Consider the following 20,174-nt stretch of genomic DNA (forward strand, 5'->3'; position numbering starts at 1 on the left):
ATTTTTTGTCTCTGCCCCAGGTATAAGATAGGGAGTGCAAAAGGGTAGCTGGTTTTGCTGCTTGTATATATGGGGGTTTTCCAAGGAGTGGAAGCCGTTGTGTGCAGACATCCGAAAATATCTACAAGGGAAAAAAAGACCTGGAAAACAATTTTGAGAGAGAGGAGGACTTTTGGACTTCTCCGCAGAAAGCACTCCCAAATTAATTCCATTAAAGGTATTTTGTTTTCAAGGTTAGCCTTGATTTTCTTTCTGACCCAGTACGGCTGGCCAGGTTTGCTAGGAGATGCTCCCAGAGGATGCTGGACTTTAATAGTAGCCAAAGAACTATCACAAAAGCAAGACAGATACTAAGTCAGACCCTTGTTGGCATAAATCAGCAGAACCTTTTGGGAGAGATGGAGTGTTCAGCTAATACCTATCAGCTTACTCCTTTTGAGGTCAATGGAGGTAAATTGATTTAGTTTTCCTGAGAATCTGGCCCATGATATTGTTTATGAGTTACAGGAAACGGAGACATCTTTAAGATTGGACTGCAGTGCTGGTCAAACCCAAGGGCTTAAAGAAAAAGGAATAAAAAGCCATCAGATACTCTAAGGGTTGGTTGTTAACAACTGTCCAGAGAGGGTCAACTCCTCTGAGAAACAAATAGCTCATGTGTTTGGCAACTTTTCTGGAAAAAGGATCTGTATCTCCACTGCTTTTGATGAAGAGGAGGAGCAATATAGGAACAATTGTGCAGAATAGTTAAAGAGTCTAAATCAATCCCAGATGTCTGGTGGATAGAGAAGCCGGTTCATGGGGCTTGAGCACACTGCAAGTACTTTGCTTTGGAGTAGAGCGGAGTCCAGAACTGCAGGTTCCTGGCCCAGTAACGAACTCTCTAGGCTCTATTTGAAAATTGTCAAAGGGCTGGTGTCCACTTTTGTATGGCTATCTTGGCTCTTTTTCAGGGGGTGATGAGACCGTGCGACTGCTAGAGGAGTCTACACTTTGGTTCAAATTTTGCAAGCGTTCACGGAGTTTCAAAATAGATCATAAGGGAAGTTGCACAGAGTAAGATTTCTCTCTCCTACTTTCAGCTACTTAAAAGTTGGATAAGACCCAACCCTTCTTAAGATAGGTGCTTGCAGAACTATTTCCATTTTCCTCCTCTGCTAAAGACTGGCTGCACTTTTAAGTGTCTGAAAATCTTTCAAGATCCATCTGGAGGGTCTAAATAAATGTTTAGTCTAAGCTAGGCTCCCTTCCAGCCAATAACGTTTGCTGACAGCATTTCCAATCCTTTTTCATTTTATAACTTACAAGAGCTAAATATGTGTTCATTGCTACTAATTCTAATGCGGCATCTTTTATTCTATGCAGCACACTGCTTGTGCAGGGAGAAATTCTGTTCTCAGACGTTAATCTATCAGAGTTATTCTGAACCCAACGTCACAATGTTTGGCAGAGTCACCTTGACGGCTCTGAATTTTAGCTCTCCCACACTGCACAGTGTGAGCTCTGACTAATGGAATAGGCTGGGTTATGCCAAAGTCTGTTAAAGGAATAATTCCCTCAATCTGCCCTTTCCAGCCTGACATAACAATAATTGACAATTCAGGTTAATATGATTTAGAATTGCAGGTTCTTATGACAATATTATTAGCTTAAAAGTAACTAGCAATGCTCAGTGTTCAAGTAATTCCTAAGGTGTGACAGGAACCACAGAAACCTCTGTCTCCTCTTGCGGCACCGCTAGCACTCTGGTTTAGTGATGGTGAGCACTTCCTGTGCCAGGTCTAGGGGCTCAAAAATGTCAGCATTCCCTTGTTTTATTTGAGTGAAGCCTATGTGGACAAAAGAAGTAATTCCGTGCCTCTGCGGGACTGCGACAGGGTTCCTTTTTTTTTATGTTTGACTCTCAGTAATAAAAGGATTATAGACCCGGACTTAGTTAAGTAGAAATGAAGAGTAGAAATTAATATTCATCATTACTAAAAGCAAAGAAATAGTCGTAAAGAGAAAGACCTTGCTAGCAGTCTTAGTATTTTTTCCATAATCCAGCCCTCTTCCTGACAGAAGAGAGCAATCAAAGGAGTTAAAGGAATTGTGTCCAGGAGAATGACAAAGGAGAACACGCTTTAATACTCCAAAGCATATTATTTCCATATTCTTTTGCATTCATTTTACCAGTCTTTGGTGTCAAGTTAGTCTAAGCTCACTTCTGTCTTATCACAAATTCATCACCATCCAATGTCTGAGCATCGACAGCTCCCTCTGAATCCATTCCCATCTGACTGACTGATACAGCAAAAGGCTTTACTGGCCTTTTCCTTTCTCCTGGCTCAAAAGTGAATCAATCCCACTTCTTTTTCATCAGATAAAAGAGTTTCTATCTATCTGGTTTGTCATCTGAGGACCCTGATTCGTTCCTACTTTTATCATGGCAAAAGTCTTCAGCTGGCCAGCAAAGCTTGTCTCATGGGACTGTTCTTGTTGTTTTGCACTGTAGCCTCTGTGAAGTGGTGGCAGCTCCTAGGACTTCAAACAGATGGAGACGTTTCTCTCCTTGTGCACCCGCATGTCCCCTGTGAGTAGGATGTCAGCTTTTAAGAGTGCTTTTTTTTTAGTGTTGTGTTGAACAAATGTCAAGGGATATCGATGTTTTAGTACACGTTTAATAGATGTTTAATTCCAAAATTTAACAGTGCCACGTGCAGACCAGAGTCTCGTTCTGCATCAAGCATAAAAAAGGGTTTTTTCCCAGAATTTCTTTTCTTCTAAATAATACGTTTTTTTTTTCCTTTTCCATATGTATTTAGTTCCCTTGGGACTTCTTCATAAGCACACGGTTCTAGGTCTCTCTTTTTCTCTCTCTCCTTTCTCCCTCTCCTTTCTCTCCTTTTTTACTTTTTTTCCTTACAAGAACCAGTGATCATATCTACATTGTTGATTTTTCTGCTTTTGCTGTGATTCCCAGGGCAACAAAGTCATCAAGCTCCTCTTCCAGACTCTGCCCTTTGGTTAATGGGAAGTCTTCAAAAAGCATCAATCATCAAGTGGCATTCCATAGTGTGTTGGGAAATTCTCTCTTCTCAGAAAAAAATATCCTCAAATTCTTCCTCAACTGCTTTGATCTTTTTGCATTTCTGACAAACACCCTTTGTGATGAGATCAAGAGCTTAACAGATTATTAATAAGTGCTTTTCTCCAGGTACTGTTATGCAATTTATCATTGACTTACGCATTTATCTTATGTACTCCTCTTGTAAGCTTAACTTAGCATTGCAAATGCCAAATTCTACCCGGTTTGCTTCAATTACATGTGGCTTTGGGTTTCTTTTACCGTTAGTATCACTGTTTCTGGCACTGCTGTAGCTGTCAGTCTGTTGAGCTTAAAAACAGTACATGTTCCCATTTATTTCCAGTCTGCTGCAATGCCATATGTTGTACCTACAAAGCTTTTTATTGCCCCATTCCTCCACTGAGCGCATTTTCATAACGCATTTTACTTCTAGCACTGTGTAGCTCAGTTATCACTCAGAGCCAAGGAAGCTGACAGCACTCTGGTACATTCATTGCCAGAATTTTGAGAGAAAATAAGGACTTTTGTATAACATAATGCAGCAGCTGATTCCAACTGACTCATACGAAGCTGAGGTAAAGACCGCACCACACACAGATGATCTAAAAATAATGACCATGAGAATCTCCAACAAATCAGTCATGCACTTTCTGCCGTCAGTTCCTGGGGCTTCAGAATGTTGGCCCGAAGGGTGCAATAATGGTCCAGGTTTATTAAAAATCATTCATAAGGTCAAACTTCAAAAGGAAAAGCTTTGTTTTACCAGTCTCTCCTCTCAGAACAGTTTTATGCAGATAGAGGCACAGGCAGAGTTTGCTTTCTCAGCCAAAAATCCCAATCAGAGCCTTGCTGTGGAGAACTGTTCTTCTACCTTTTCATGTCTCACTGCAGCCACAGTGAAGAGCTCCCCCTCCGAATGACCTGGCCTGGTGGTGTGCATTTTGGCACATGACAAACTCTTTATCAAGCACCTGGTGGGAGCCTGGGTTTCCCTTTCCCCTGCCTCGACACCCTCTCGCTCAAGACTTTCAGCCAGACCTCTCCACTGTGGTCACAGCACACCTGCCACATACTGCAGGCAGTGTAGATGCTCCCTTGCACATTCCCTGAATCCTGATGATGGATCCTGGATTCCCTGGATCCTGATGTTTTTGACAGGTGGAGCCCCCGTATTGGGCCGAGTCTATCCTACTCGATCTGAAATGTTGTCTGGTGCCCTGGCCACATCTGTGTCCACCCGACCTCTCTCTGCTCCTATAGTAGTGGGCAGAAGGGGGTGAAAGAGTTTTTGCCATTTTAGGCGGCTGTTTCGCCGTGCAAGAATTCAGCAGGCAGCAGTATAACCTCTGCACCCACCCACTGCAAAACTAGATCCGTTTTCTCCTTTCAAAGAAGGCTTTGAAATAGCACCAATTGTGCGTCAAGTTCCCTGCCCTTCTGTTGCTTAATTTTGCTCTAACAGAAGTAACATCAGGGCTCTGTAATTTGTCCAGAAATCTGCCTTCAGGTTCCTATCTATATTGTTTTAATGGATTACTGAGTTTTTGATTTATTATCCCAAATGTCTGGCCAATATAAATGTTTCCTTTCCTTAAAGCCAGCAAAGATTTGTAATATGCCTACAAATAATCTTCTAATCTGACCACATCAGTAAGATGACAGTAAATTATATGGAGAAACATACAATCCAGTCAGTGGTATATGTTGTTGCACATAATTCTATGGTGCTCGTATAACTCACAATCCAGCCTTTATGTTAGCTTGAGAATGACTATACCGTCCAGGCACTTCTTCCCCTTTTAATGATGAATGCCAGCCCTTATTCATCCCTCTGCTAAGCTTTTTAATACATGCACAGAGGAGTTATCTCATCAGGGAGCAAAAGGTTGTCACTGTCAAAAACATGACATCTCTTCTGGGGAGAGCCTGTTTGACATCTCCAAGAGGTTATCTCTACAGCACTCCTTTTTGCAGCTGGCTCATATCCTGAGAAATATTTTCATGGAAAAGTTTACAGGAATCTCTTGTCCCTTCACGGCTGTTTACTGTTTTCAGTAGAAGCTGATCTTCTGACAGAGTGCTAACCAGACACCACAGAAATCCAGCTACGCTTACTTTGGGGAGAAGAGGGTTATACCTGTCAGTGCTTGCAATGACCTTTATTTCAAGACTGAACTGACAGTGAATGCTGGCAATTCACTGAGGTCAAGTTGGTTAATACTAGTTTATTTCGAATCCTGGATCCTGGAGTTAAGGGATTATATAGTCACGTTATCCTTCCTTCCTTTCTCCCTCTTTTCTGCCCTCTCTCCTATCCTTCCTTTCTCGTTTCCCTCCTTTTTCAAAAACTAACATTCTTTCAGCTAAAAAGATTTTAATCTCTCAAGGACACAACAAAAATATCTGAGAATGTGTCACCAGCAGTCCTATAGCTCCAAAACCTCCACTGACCGAAAAAGTACCCCCACAAACAAACAAAATAAATCCCAGTGGAAATCAGGACGTCTGATCTCCAACGCGTTTCAAGGTTGGTTCATTTTTTTTACTGACTCATGCAGGAGGGCCTGTGTGAGTTTGTACCTTACAGAGCACCAGAGATTTCTCTGTGACCAGGGAGTGAATTCTTCCAGCTAAGAAGACCAGTTCCTCTTATTCAGAGCCTTCATAAATCTTCCTCCACGTGATCTCTCTGGTCATTAATAAAGTTGGAGCTCTCACCATAGCCTTTCTCTAGACGAGAGAAATTCTGAAGTCTCTTGTCTCTATTTGGATGCTGATCGTCATTAAGCCCTGCAGAAACTTGTAGGAATTTTTGTCAAATTTACCTGACATTGGCATAGGGGTTAAAAGCTGTGAGAAGGATGCAGCAGGAGACAGATAGGTGTTCCTATGAGCGCACCCTTGGACAAAATCATGGCGTACATACTCTGTTCTTAGGGCACCAGACAAAAACAAACTCAGCAAGGCTTAGAGTCCACATCATATGAAGTCAACCCTGAAAAGTACATGGGCCCAGTTTGATTTGCTCTCTGGCTGAGCCTCACTGGCTTTCATCATTGCAAGGCTCTTTCTTTCCTGTGCCGAGAGGGATTCAACAGGTGCCTTGCAGCAGTTTTTCTTCTGCAGGAGGGAACAGAGGAGCAGAACTCATCTAAGCCGATGAGTTTAGATCCCAGTTTTGCAGCTTGGGCTTTTCTCTACTTGTTATCTTTTCTCGGAGGGTTCTTGTCAAGACACAAAGGGAAGCCCATCCAGACCCAGCCTGTGCATGCAGGCACTTTTGTGTTCAGGTTATTAGACAGTGTTTCTCCTGAAGCTCAGTGAAGGGCTGAGATACCAGCAGGATCTTGCAGCAGGAACCTTTTTTAGATCTGTTTTGTTGCCAGAAATGAGTTAGACTTTGTTCTGGACTGCATAGTTTTGATTTGGAGAAAGAGGGAGAGATAATGTCAAAACAGCCTGCAATGGTCTATTCAGGCTCCATGTCTATCACATCCAACCAGACAGGTAAGGATTAATATCTTCATATTAACCCTCTTCATATCTTGCCCAAAGTAGCTGGGTCAATATGGAAACAAAGGTGTAATCATTTATTACAGATGTGGAATGAGCTTCTTTTCAATGAGCAGATTTTCTTAGGTTGAGATCCAGTGGTTGAGATCTTTTGTAGGACACCTTACGATGGGAACCTGACTGCAGAGCTAGATGCAGGTTCAGCAAGTAAGGCCACATCACAGGATGACTTAAGGTCTTTGAAAAAGCAGGTTGCAGACGTGAGAATGGCCGAGTGACAGACTGTGGGTCAAAGCTAACTCTGCAATGTATGGTCTTTCACCACGTCGGAACTTCTGGAACCGGACCGAGAAGATCTAAGATGTACTGGACACATACGGTCACCGAGTAGAAGCGAAATTGTGGTACTGCCCTGTAAATACATGATGACCCAGACTAGCTGCAGAAGAGAGGGAGATTGGAGCCAGTTCAGAGTGTCATGTTGGACATGTCAGTTAAGAAGCCTGCTCATGTACGTGTGACCTCCATGAAGTAATTTAAGTGGGGAGTGGGGGGGAATATAAGATCACCCCTATGGGGAAGGGGGTTACACCCATGGCCTAGTTAGTGTTTTAGGGACGTCTCTGAGGCATGTTTTCCCTCAGCAGCTCTAATAACTCATTCCTATTTCTGGGCCAGGAGAAACTCCTAGGCCACATCTGGTCCAATAGCTTAGGGCCTGTGGGTGTCCTTTCTGGAGCTTCTCTTTCTTTGGGCTGTGCTGAAGATCAAACTTACTGCGTATCTTCCAGAGGAAGCTAACTTCTGCTTTCAGTGCCCAGGCCTCAGTCATCCGTTTGGTTCCAACTGGTGACAAAGGTAAATGACTCATGACGTTGCCAGTTCTTTATAGAAAACAGATTTTCTACAAGGAAAAGTGACTCAGAGTATCCGCCTCAATATTGAACAATGGGGCCAGTCACCCAGCAGAGCCTCGCAAAGCAAACAACACTGAAAGCAGAACCGAGCGTCCTGCCTTGTGTCGGCAGAAATATTATTACAGCGGTAGCTCCACTAGAGTCAAAGGGACACTTGTCAAGGACCTTACATTAAAGGGAACGGTTAAACTCATTTATGGTGTCTGGATACTGCTGGGAGCGAGAAGCAGAACGATAAAACTTTGTACAGGGTGGCTGAGTGGGAACTACTGATTTTCTCTCTATATCGTCACAATTATGTTATGAATTGCAAAGCCAAATAAAATACTGGCTGCTTTACTGACCTTTAAGAACTATGAGCCACATTTTTTAGACTTGGACATCTAATCTGGGTTAGATTATCAGTGAAGGGAGAGATGATTCTGAGACTGTTTCTGTACTGTCTGTGTAGATAGCACAAAGTTCCTGCAATCTCTTCTGTCATGTTGTGATATTAATCTTCTGTGGGCAGAGCTGTAATATCCCCATCTAGAAGTGTTTAAGGAGACTACAACTTGGCAGCTGATAGGGATGGTTGGGATACGGCTGATCTTTGCGGGTGAGGAATGCGTCTCTTAGCTCTGCATTACTCCTACTGCATAACTACCATTACTCTGCATTTGTACAGTCCATGGTAGATCATAATTTTAATAATTATTCCTTAAAAGAACTAGGAATGTATGTGGGGAGGTATGATACTGCTGTTGGAAGCTGAGAACTCAGGGCTTGAATTTTTGAAAACATTCTCACACAAATGACAATACTTTTATTGCGTTTAATTAGGAGGGGCAGCAGTTAGCCATACTGAAAAAAAGGCCATCTATACCTTAAGTAAAAGTCCCTTCTCTGTGTCTGCAGTTGTGGTAATGACATGGGTACAACCCAAACATCATTTGGGAATGTGGTTTTTGCGCATGTGCTAGAAAATGCAAGTCTTTTGTCTTAAGTTATAGCACTAGAATGAACGGCTCCCTAAGGAGGCATTCAGGAGGCTGAAAGTATGACTCTAGTGTTTCCAAAACCATTCTTCTTAGGCTTGACAGCAGAAATGGCATGCCCTCCCTTTGGCATCATGATGACTTTCATCCCGTTCATCTTCTCGCATGTGCCACTTACCTCCTAGCCTTAGGGGAGGCAGGACTTGAAACCGTGGCTTAGTGTCCCATTATTCAGAGCCTTTACTGCTGCACCGTCAAGGGCCAAGGGCCATTAATTTATTTCATCTCAGACTTTGTGAAAATGCTGGCTATTTCCTGTAAATTTGGATACTGCCACTACTTTGATGCTGATTCTGCTTTGCTCAGCCACACAGCTTGATTTGTGAGCCACACAGCAGCTCAGATTTCTTTCTTGGTGCTGAATGCCATGTAGTAAAAAACCCTCCATCATCCTCAAGCAGTAGACTTGATGCGATCTACCTCTCGCTACGGATGAACTTCTGTTTTCCTTAAAACCTGTTGACTCTTTTGCATGAATCATATGTTATGGCAGCCCAATAGAAAGCACTCCTCCATCCTCTGTCTAGCCTGCATGCCCTCTTTGGCTGCTTTCTTAACCATGCATCAGTTCTTCCTTTTCCAACCCAGTTATTACTTTTCTTTCAAGTTTCCAGGTATACACAGTTAATTACAACAAACACTTTCTGCTCTTCGGTCCCATTGACACGGATGTCTAGTATGTGTTAGACAGTTAGGTCATGGCATTTTTGTGTTGACCACTTTTGAAATCCTAATTTTCTACTCTTTCAAGCTCATGTGGACTTTCATTAACAGCTTTTCCCTAGCCCAGAGAGACTGTGAATGGTGCTTTGCATTATTCGTTATTTTTATTCCTCCAGACATCCAGGGTGAACAAGCGAAGCCAATTAATTAGATCAGAAAGTTACCTGCGAGGTCTTGAGACATCAAGTAATTTTTCCAGGTGTGCAACAAGCTGTTTAACAGACAAAGGGGAGTAGTTATGGGACCACTGAAACTTGCTGACGCTAGTAGCTTATAATCACACTACTTGATCTGATAAAGGGGTTTCCTCTAGTCACAGATCATCGTTCAGGCTCCTTCTAGGGTAAATGAAGAGTAATTATGAGAGTGATTCATCTCAATGAGCTTAGACAGCTGTCCTGAGATGTCATAAGTTGCCTCATTGATATACCTCCGCTAATGACAATGGACCCCGAGGTTTATAGTTTACACTAGACGATAGCATGCAGAGGTCTAAAATAAGGGAGGAGAGCTCCTTTGGAGGAAGAAATGTTAGAAATATTCGTCAGGGAATACCGTTCACCTGTGTCTAACTCTACTGGCTTATGGCCCAAATCTTGACCTTATTTGCAGCCTTAGATGATTCCTTTCAAGACAGTAGAGGTGTCTAGGATGGGAGGGTGAAATTTAGCTGTTCTTTGACAGTCATTCCTAGAATAAGGATGTCCCCAGAACTGGCTTCTTTTTTCTACCTAGAACATATCTCCAAGAAAGGTTCATGGATTTTGTACATTTTTATAGCTGAGCTACTGAAAACTCACTGTCTTTATAATGTCTAATATGCCCATGCAGAACAAGTCTACAGCATACCTGTATGTACCTTGGATAGTAAAATGGCAACATTACCGAGGAATAATGACAATTTGACGCCAGGTTCACCAGGAATGATATGTGCTCAAGTTTCTTGTAGAAAAAGGAAGGAATGGCCTTCAGCAGAAGCCAGGCCTGCTATATATAAGCAAGTGCATCACCAGTTTGGTGACTGAAGATCAGCATCCTATGTCATACGTCACAGGATATTTCAGTCGTGTCATCTCTCTTTTCCCTCCTTTTGCGTGTTGTGTCTATTTAGGTTGCAGGCTGTTTTGGGTGGTACATATTTTTTTGAGAGCTGTATCAATCCAGCTGCTACAAGGGTCATAACCACGTCTCTGTAGTGACCGTGGAGAAACCAGGGTCTGGCAGTCCTGGACAGAAATGGTGAGATTCATCTCACCTAACTTTAGCTATCCAAACATTCAGAGTCCAGTATCAGCTATTCACTGATACTCCTAATGTAGTTGAGAGGAACAGATGGGCTTCTTCCTCCAGTGATAGATCCCACCTGGTCTAGTCACCACAGGACAGCATCCTCTGGACAGGGTGAGTTAGGAGTTATTATAGCCTGTAGCCCCTCTTTTAGCAGCTTGACATCAGGTAAAAATATCCTGCTCTGAATAGTGTGAATGATTCATTATTTTTTTTGCCCTTCAGTGCCATAGTAGCCAAGTTGTGCGTTTTGGGCAGATGACCAGAATATGGTCTTCATAGCTTGTATGTTGCCTAGCAAAATGGGTTCTGGTCTTGGCTAGAGCTTTAGGAAACGAAAATAGTAGTATTATTAATAGTAGTAATACAAACGTTAATGTGCTTATTGTCACTTAGAGCCTGCTATCAGGCTGTTTCTTGAGGTCAGCAAACTAAGATGTCTGGAAACAGCTGTGGGAACTGACTGGGGCCCTGCACGGGCTGTTTATTACTTTAATGCTCATTGTTGGAAGCAATGAGCCTTATGGAAAGGACAAAAATGTGGGTCTGCTCCCCCCTCGCTCTGTTTTCCCCTTCCTCTCTCTCCTGCCATGGCTGGGCACGAAGAAAACAAGCGTAACGGTAGAGAGAGCATGGTTGCGGTGATAGGAACTGCAAAATAGAGTAATTGGATAAAAGCAATTCCTGTAACTAAAGGGTTCTTTCATCCCAAAGCCCAACCATAGTGGCTTTGCCATACTCTGTTCTTGGAGCGCTCGACAGCTGCATGAAATAAACTGTCAGCTAAGATCATCTTTAGGAGTTTGTTGTAACTGTAGTAGAGGGGATGGCTCTTGGCTTGCGAAGAACTCTGTGGTCTGGCGAAGGCAATCAAAGAGGGTGGTAATAGCCAGGCCTAGCTATCTGGAATTGCTGGGTAACGCAAAATGCCATTATCCATTTTGTTAGCTGCAAATGGCCTTTATTTACATTTCCACTTAGGTAGGTAGTTTCTTACATTTCCACTTGGGTAGGTAGTTTCCGCCGTACTCCGAGACTTCAAGACATAGCCTTGTTATTAAGACGTTTAAAACATCCTCATGTTTAATAAAAACATCTGATGGGACTGAAAGCCTTTGGATTTTTTTTCTTCCCCCTTCTCTTTTAATAAAAAAACCAAAAGCAAATAAAAGTATAAAGCTCTCATACAAATGCAAAGTGTCTGAGAAGGGACTTTCTTCCAGGGGGCCTGTGAGCAGCCTGTACACTTATATTTTTATTGTTATTGTTTTAAGAGAACATTTTAAGTTCTGGATTTCGAGGGTCATCCTGCTGGGACGAAGCCAGAGTTATGACAGTTGGCAAAATATGCATCTACAGGGCAAAGAGAAAGGAGCTAGGGTGGGTGTTTCTTCTCCCCTTTTGTGTTTGTTTTCGGTTGACCTCCCAAACTCAATCTCTGTGTTCTTTCTGTTGTCATTGGCTGTTTTGGAGTTGGGCAGACAAGGAAAGTGAGAAGCAAAGAGATAGATCTGGAGAAAACTGAGCGTCGAATGCAGTCCACTCTATCTGAGCAACCACTGCAACTCCAAGCCCAACGAGCAGGTACCTTGATGACCCTATATAGGCTGAGAAGTATGTTTAGGACTACAAGCAACTGCACGGGGCCAGGGCATGGAGCAAGCACTGCCTGGTGATTGCTCGCACTGCTTAACTGTTAATGCTCTTTTTTGCATGCTTTTTACTCATTCCAGTTTACTGTGTTGCAGAAAATGTCTGGTTTCGGTGTGGGGGTAGTTGGGTAAGGCCAAACTGCTATTTTGGGGAGGCAGGTTGGGGAGTTTAGCTGCACCGAGCTGTGCCACTTGTCCTCAGGGCCAGAATTTGGGCTCTGGTCCTATTTATTTTACTAGTGTAGGTGCCACCACTAGGGTCAATTACTCCTACTCCAAGCCGCTCTTCAGGGTCCCTGATATTTCTTTGGTTGAAGCCTACAAACATCCCCAGTCTCTCCTCTTCCTGACTGGTGCCCAAGAGGCAGTGCGTGCAGAGACAGCCTTGAGCCACTTGTGCCCAACTCTTTCCCAGCTGCTGGCGTTTTACAGATCCTGCCCAAAAGCCAGATCAAAGGCTGCCACATCCTCGCCAATCTCTTGGCATCCATGGCGTGCACATGCTGTACTTTATCCTCCGGCACTTGGTGTCCTGGCGTCTGGGAAAGTCCTTCTGTGTCTGCTTTGCAGAAGGTGAGCGACTGAGAAATATAGGCACGAGCTGCAAAAAAGATGCTGAGAAAGACTTATAGGCAAAAGGATTTATTTGCAGCTATGCATACACAGAAAGAGCATTAGATAGAGAATTGCGTTGTCTCCTCAGAGGCTGGAAAATGATCCATTTTAACGGCTTCTAAGGATCGTCTTCCTTGTTACAGGTGTTTAAATCCCTTTCTCAGTACATGTGCACGCACTGGCTGCCGCCTAGGCTGTGCTATTTGAGTCCCTGCTGCATTCAGACAACGAAACCTCCACAAAACTTGAACAACAGCCCCAAGAGTTCCCAAAACAGAAGGACAGAGTTGCTGCAGAACGCTTCCAAAAGAGAAGGAGAACCAGAAAACCAAAACAAAATCCAAGCCTAAAAAATTAAAATGAAACAACATCAGCCACCAAAAAATGCAGCCAGCAGCACAAAAAGGAAGCCATGCTGTGCCCTCACCAACTCCTACTCTGTAATTAAGTGAAAACGCTGAAGGTTTGGTATTTTTAAAACTGTTCTCTGGTTTCCTCAGGGAAAGAAAAAAAAAGAAAAAGAAAAAAAAAGAAAAAGAAAAAGAAAAAAAAAAGCCTTGTGTTCTTTTCCTGAGTAAACAGACAGCAGAAGTTCAGGGGATTATTTCTCCCAGCTCAGCCAGAGCTGGGAGATGCTTTTCCTCTGTTATTTTTTTCCCTCTGTGACTTCTAATTTTGTCACCAGTTGCACGGTTCCTCGTGAGGCCAGAAACTCCATGTGGCATATGAAAGGGATATTTCAGCTTTAGCTGAGCCGGAGGAAAAAGCCTTGGTGTGTTGCATGAGAAACCACTCGAAATTAAATGGCAAGGAGGAAAGCGTTGTCCTTTAATCATTTTACGGCTTCTGGTCCTGAGGAGTGGCCTATGCTGGGGAATTTTCCTATTCAATTGGTTAGAGTAAGGAAAAACAGATTTTTTTTTCTTTTGTAGATGATTTTATTAACAGCGACAAAAAAAGAACTTTTCCTCAGGAAAATGGGAGGGGAATGGTATTTTGTTTTGTTTGTCAGAATCTCAGCCTCCAAAATACTCTGACCAAGAACCAAATGTGGCTGTGGAGCGCCATGGACACTGGTTCTCAGACGTTCCTGTCCTCCTCCATAGGCTAGACCCACAGGTTAGATAGCATTGCCCATGATGCACTACAGCCACACATGAAAATGAAGACAGCAGCATCCTGGGGAATGTAGTTCAACTTTGGAACCTGCCCGTTGAGGAAACGGATGAATTTTCCATTGCCGGAAACGACTATGTCAGCATCTCTGCATAAAGGCATATTGGTGCTTGGCCAAAACACTTTTTTTTTCATAAATTAAATCTCTGAAAAATATATATCTAAATTTTGTGCTAAAATCAGGAAGACTGCCCCAAATGATCATTGACTAAGCAATTTTCCAACGATAAAATGTTTCGGTGGAAAAGTTTGAAGACCTGCCCATGCCATTCTTAATTACTTTAAGGACACCTTGTTTACTTTGTCCTGCAGCCCCTACTGTGTTACCCGAGTACTGGGGTTATTCTCTTAAAAAATGTGTAGACCAGTCTTAATTACACAAAATGTGAACACGAAGGGAAGTTTTGTTCTCTAAAGAAGACGGGAGAAGAGTGAAAGTGCTGGGGTAGGGGAAGAGACTGTCTCTGAATCTGCATCCTATGCCTGTTGTGAACCACTGACTTGCACTGATGCTTTCATTTGAAAGTCCTAAGAAGGATTTGGCTGAACAGAGAGGATGGGAAATGGACAGGAATGGAGAAAACACATGGAAGCCATTGGCTAATTCAACCTCTTTTTCCATGATTGGAGATCTGATGCTCAGCAGTTGCATACAAGCTAGTATCTCATCTACCTTCCCAGGCTGAACTGGGTTTAAGCCACTTTGGTTTCACGGTAGGCACCCTGTAATACTGAGCGGTGCTTTGAGGTCCTACACAACTATTTTGTGGAGAACTGAGAATATCTCCTGGAGTCCCACAGAGCTGTGAGAGAGCAGCGACTCGTCCCATGGTTCCTCCTGGTATATGGGGGATAGAAACACGGAGACGAAGGCCTTGGGGTTTCCTGTTCTTTGCATGATTGCGCTGTACCAGACACTGTGAAAGAGAAGACCAGCGGGAGACACTGCACCTATGGTCACTGCTTCTTTCACATGAACGATCTCTATTCAGGTGGCTTATGCAAATACCTTTAAAGAGGTCCCAGGGCATCAGGGACATCTACAAAGACCTGCCAGATATGTCATGGTATCTTCTGGAAGGGCATCATGGAGATCAGGATAACCCCTTCAAATGGATAAAAATTGGGAAGGGAGTCAGAGACCTGAAGGCTCTTACTTAAGGGCTCACCAAGAAGGACACTAGCAGAGAGGAAAAAATGTCTTAGTCTCAGGGACTTTCCTGTTGACCTGGTGCCTCTCCGAAGATGTATTCTGGATTTACATTGGTGTCAGCAAGATCAGAGTCCAGCTTTAAAGACTCATCTTGCTCCTCTGAGTCATATTTTACTTAAAAAAAATCCTTTTTTTTTCAACAGGTGTGTCAACACATCAAAACATGTCTCTGTTTCATGGACACAACAGCTGCTAGAAGATATTGAGAAATGAAATGTTGAACCGGGAAAACATTATTTACATTTAGCAAGGTGTAGCAATATTGCAACATACCTTAGAGAAGAATAAGACAAGAACATCAATGGACAGATACTTGAACCTATATGGACCAAAACTCATTAAGGTCAGAACCAGTGATTTTTTTTTTTTTCCCTTAAAAAAACAGTGGAAATAGCAAGTTTATTTCAAAACAGCTTATACTCTTTGTGTTTCTAGTAACTTTAATATCCACTAGGATCCATTATTCCAGAGCGTAAGAGCTGCAAAGGGAACTTGACTTAAAGGAAGAGCTGTTTCCATTGTTATCTTTGGGAAACATCAGAGATACCAGAAAAAAATGCTGAAGATTATTTTTTAAATAACTGTATAATTGAATGAAAATTGGAAATTTTCTCATAGAAAAAGGTATTTAAAAGGCAGAATTTTACCATTCAAAGTCTTAATCATCTTATTCTACCTCCTCCTCCTTTTAAAATTATTTCTGTTTTTATTTCCAAAGGGAAGGAAATCATCATACATCTATTTGTGTATTTGTAGACAGTCAATACAGATACATGTATTTACAGATAGAGAAGCACGTGTCTGTGAGTGGGCCAGCATACGTATTTAGACACACAGAAATATATATCTATATACATGTATGCTCATCCATGTATATGCCTGTGTATGTGTAGAGTTTTAATCGGATGAACTCCAGGCATGTTCTCTTGCCACCTGATATGGACCAATATGTAATACATAATGTAAGACTAGGCACACAATAAGGAGAAGGGTAAATCAGTGTAATATTACTTGGCTAAATATGGCATATTATATATACAATAAATGCATTTTTTGAATTAAGGCGTATATATATTTTTATCAAGGAACTTTGTACGTAGAAGTAAATATATGTAGACATCTATCTGGAAATACCTCTCTGCATCTGACTGTTTAAGTGCATAGGCATTATTTTGCACGTCCATGTTTATCAGATGTGCTTGCATGTACATTTGTATGTATGATAAGATAACCCTGCTTGGATACAAGTCTTTGTGCATGACCTCCAAGACGGGACCAAATCCCCGCTTCGCTATCCAGGCTGACACATAAGCCAAAACCCCATGCTTCAGATACAGATAAGCCTTTCTGGAAGGACTGAGAAAGGCACTTAAGTAGTGCAGTGAACCAGATCAGGCCTTTTTAAGAGGAAAACATTGCATTATTTAGCAGGCCTTGGAACTGTAAGAACGGTCAGGCTTTGTTGTTGAAAGCCAGTGGGAAATAACTAACGCTCCAAAGTGCAGCTTGCGCTGGTTGCAGAAGCCACTCCTTTCCTATGTCTCTTTATCTCCTTGAGGAGAACTGAACACACACACACACACACACACACACACACACACTCACGCACGCACGCACACGCGCCTCATCTGCTTCAACTCTGCAGAGTTGGCACAGCTGCACCCTTATCTTCTGTATCAGCATCCCAGACCTTTTACTGCTGACAAAAGAGAAATATTTACGCAAGGAGGCTGTGGGAACGCAGCATTCTTGCTGGCACGTTCTCTCATGCCTTGTTTGGAGTCACAAATAAATAACGGCATGGATGGCTTATCTGTATCATTTAGGCAATGGCTAAAAACATGAAGCTCTCTTGATGGAAAGGTCAGACCCTGGGCTGCTATTCATAGCTGACATGGTGAAGTGGAGAGTTTAATCCAATAAACTTGTTATATTTCCAGGCCCCCACCCCCAGCTGTGAGTGCTGGTGCTGGGCGGATTACTCAAAGTGAATGTGTTGCTTAGCAGCTGGCATTAATTGGTATAGCTGCCTTAATGGCAGCTATATTTACGTTATTTCAGATCAGCGGAGATTGCTGCCTGGTTAAGACAGATTTTGTATTTCTTCTCAGTCTGACTTTGTAGCCCTTAGGGCTTTTATGTAAATGATCACTTAAAGGTGCTTAAGGAGACCTGATCATTAAAAAGTTCTGAAAATTCATCTTTGAAAAGTTGAAACCCTTTCAAGTGTCTGTAGTCTGAATGCCAAAAAGAAAGAATAAGCAATCATTTTGGAAAATGTGTCTGAGGCCTTTTCTCCCTATCCTATCAATGGAGGGTTGTGGTTTCTGGAAATCTATTTTTTATGCAAAGTTTACTCTGTAGAGTCATTGCTGTCTCTTGAAACTTGACTGCTGCTACTGCTGCAGTTGTTAAATAAATCATGAAACGTTATTCTTGTTGTCTTTATTGCATGCGCTTATGAATTTGGCCCCGGTGAACACTATGGGATGCCTGGAGTCTTGGAAAAATTGAGGACTCTGGCGTCCATGGAGGGGGAATCACATGAGCAGTCACTCCAATGTCCTTTCTAGATGACCAGAAAGAGGGTGAGTTTCATGGTATTCACTGCTCATATTTAAAATATATATATATATAGTCTGCTTTTACCAGTCTTTGCGTAAGAGCGATTTTAATTAGGGAGCTCCTTACTAATTGAACATATAGGGAGGCTCGGATTTGTAATAAGTTGGATGTCGAGGTCGCCACAGCTTGTCATTCCAGTGGCACTTTTGAAGTCAGGACATATCTATACCATGAACGTACAGTTACCTGAGCCACTTGTAAGAGTCTGAGCTCTCAAACTGGCCCAGAGTACTGCTCCACAGTCAGTCACGATGGCTCCAGGAGCAACATAACTACACTGGCATGGCATGACATGAATGTGGCCCCAGGGCTTCTAGGTCCAGCTTTGCTAGTCCACACAGTGCCAGGCTGTGATGAGTGGGCCTCGGTGGGCTTGGTGATCTCTGCATCATTATGGTATAGACATGTGCTAGCAGCGTAATTCAGCATTTACTGAATCCAGTAGGAGACTTTCCATTAATTTCAACAGGAAAACTGTAGGGTCCCATGGCGGAAGATTACACAATACTGCCGAGAAGCTCTACTATTCTACCTTATTCCCTGCTGTTTTTAAGAAGGATCCAGAAGGCTGTGATTTTTCCAAAGAAACATATTTTTTACTGGTAGATACCAAAACCTGTCTAAAGCAAGTGTTTTAGTGACTCTGCAATACTTGTTCGAAACTTGCCATGGAGGGAAAAAAAGAATGCTTCTGAGGTTAGGATGAATTTTCAGATGAGAGCAAGAGCAGATTAGATTACCACTGTCAGCCAGTAGCTAGTGATCAAGGACCCCACCTAGGCCTTGGAGACATAGGATGAAATCTCACTCCATCTTTCACAGCCTTGCTGGGTGTTTTGGGCAGACTGTGATGATAACGCAGGGATGAGTCTCTATTGCCTCAAGGTTTCATTCAGTGGAAACAATCTGGGATTTGTTAGAAAAGGGGCTTGAACATGGGTGTCATGCAACTGAAGAGTATCTTCTGTTGCCTCCATTTGGCGGTTTGCAGATTGATGTCGGAAAGGAACATTTTCTTGAACTCTGCCGTCTCTTTGCTTCCTGTCCGTACACCGTGACGGTCTCTGCCACTCTGGGAAAAATCTGTTTGTGCAAAGGGACGTGCGGAGCGTGTACATGCTCTGTGTGCTCGAGATTGATGTGGCGATGTTTTGCTGTGCCCAGCAGACATCAACGGTCAGTGATCCCAGGGCAAAGCAGCTGCACTGCTCCCTTTGTACTGCATTATGACACTTTAAATGCTTAGCAAAAGATTAGAAAAGGTTTTCCTTGGAACTCCTCTCCCCATATCGAAAACACTTTTGTCTTTACCTTTAGCCTCATTAGGTCTTTTGAGTCCACTTGTTTCAAGACAGCTAGTTAACAAAAATCCTTAATAGGCATAGAATTGGATGGCTGGATAAGAATACTGTAAACATGTTGCCAATAGACTTCATCCTTGGCCTCATTAACGATTGAGAAACCTGCATGAATTCCTTCCTGTCCAAAGTCTAGGAAGAGCGGAGTGGAACGAGGAAGGAAAGAGTCTGGTAACAGCCTGGTCACTGGGGCGTCGACTGCCGCTGATGTGCTTAGCAATGCTATCTCGCTGTTTTAGTGCCTTCTCTTAGACTTTGGCAGCGTGCTCTTTAGGTTAAGGGCTGACTTTTTGTCCTATGTGTCCTACATGTGCTCCAGGACTAAGGGCAGACTGACGTTATCATTATGGAAATAATAATAATAACTAAAACAATGATAATAACAACTATAATGCTGATATGTTCATGATAATAAAGACAAGATATTTTGCCTGCCTGGCAATCAAATCATTGTGGGAGCTGATGAATCTACTCTCTAGACCTGTTTATATCTAATTCAGACTCAGACCCAGCTAGGGGACAGCTTGCATCCTGGATACAACTAGAACAATAAGAGAGAAATGTTTGGTGTTTGTTGGGAGGGGTTTGAGCATGGGAAATTTGATTAACTACAGAAGCCTGAAAAGACGACAACAGGGCAAATCCACTTTATTGTGTCAGTACTAATCTCTGAGTGCAACTTCCCTTGTCGTTAAGGAAGACTTCTAAGGTGGTCATTTTCAGCCCGTCTAGTCAATGGCAAGAGTGTTCCTGTGGACAGTTGCCTTCAGAAGGCAATCATTTCTCTTAAATACCTCTTCTAGGACGGATGTAATTACTCTCCAGAAATGCCTGGCTCTCTTTCCCTTGGTGCTAGAGATGGTTAGACCTCTAGGTTAGACTAGATGCATCAACTTTACACAGCTTAAACTGCGTAAAGTTGATGCATCTAGTGAAATACACTCAGGAGTAAAATTTGGAGAGCTTAGCTGTTCTGCTGAGGATGAGAGAA

General features: G+C 42.7%; 1 long non-coding RNA gene across 5 annotated transcripts in view; it reads left to right on the forward strand.

Moving 5' to 3' along the window:
- The window catches only part of LOC104150111 (uncharacterized), a 57,340-nt gene that overhangs the window by 9,062 nt on the left and 28,104 nt on the right, over nucleotides 1–20,174 (forward strand). For 3 of the 5 annotated variants that reach the window (XR_011139489.1, XR_011139486.1, XR_011139487.1), the window contains exons 5-6: nucleotides 12,026–12,128; nucleotides 15,344–17,788. This is a non-coding gene — a long non-coding RNA (uncharacterized lncRNA). The remainder of the gene's footprint in view (nucleotides 1–12,025; nucleotides 12,129–15,343; nucleotides 17,789–20,174) is intronic. The other 2 variants (XR_011139488.1, XR_695501.2) reach the window with 2 other exon arrangements.

This window comes from Struthio camelus, chromosome 2 (genome assembly GCF_040807025.1).
Source record: "Struthio camelus isolate bStrCam1 chromosome 2, bStrCam1.hap1, whole genome shotgun sequence".
NCBI classification, from domain to species: Eukaryota; Metazoa; Chordata; class Aves; order Struthioniformes; family Struthionidae; genus Struthio; species Struthio camelus.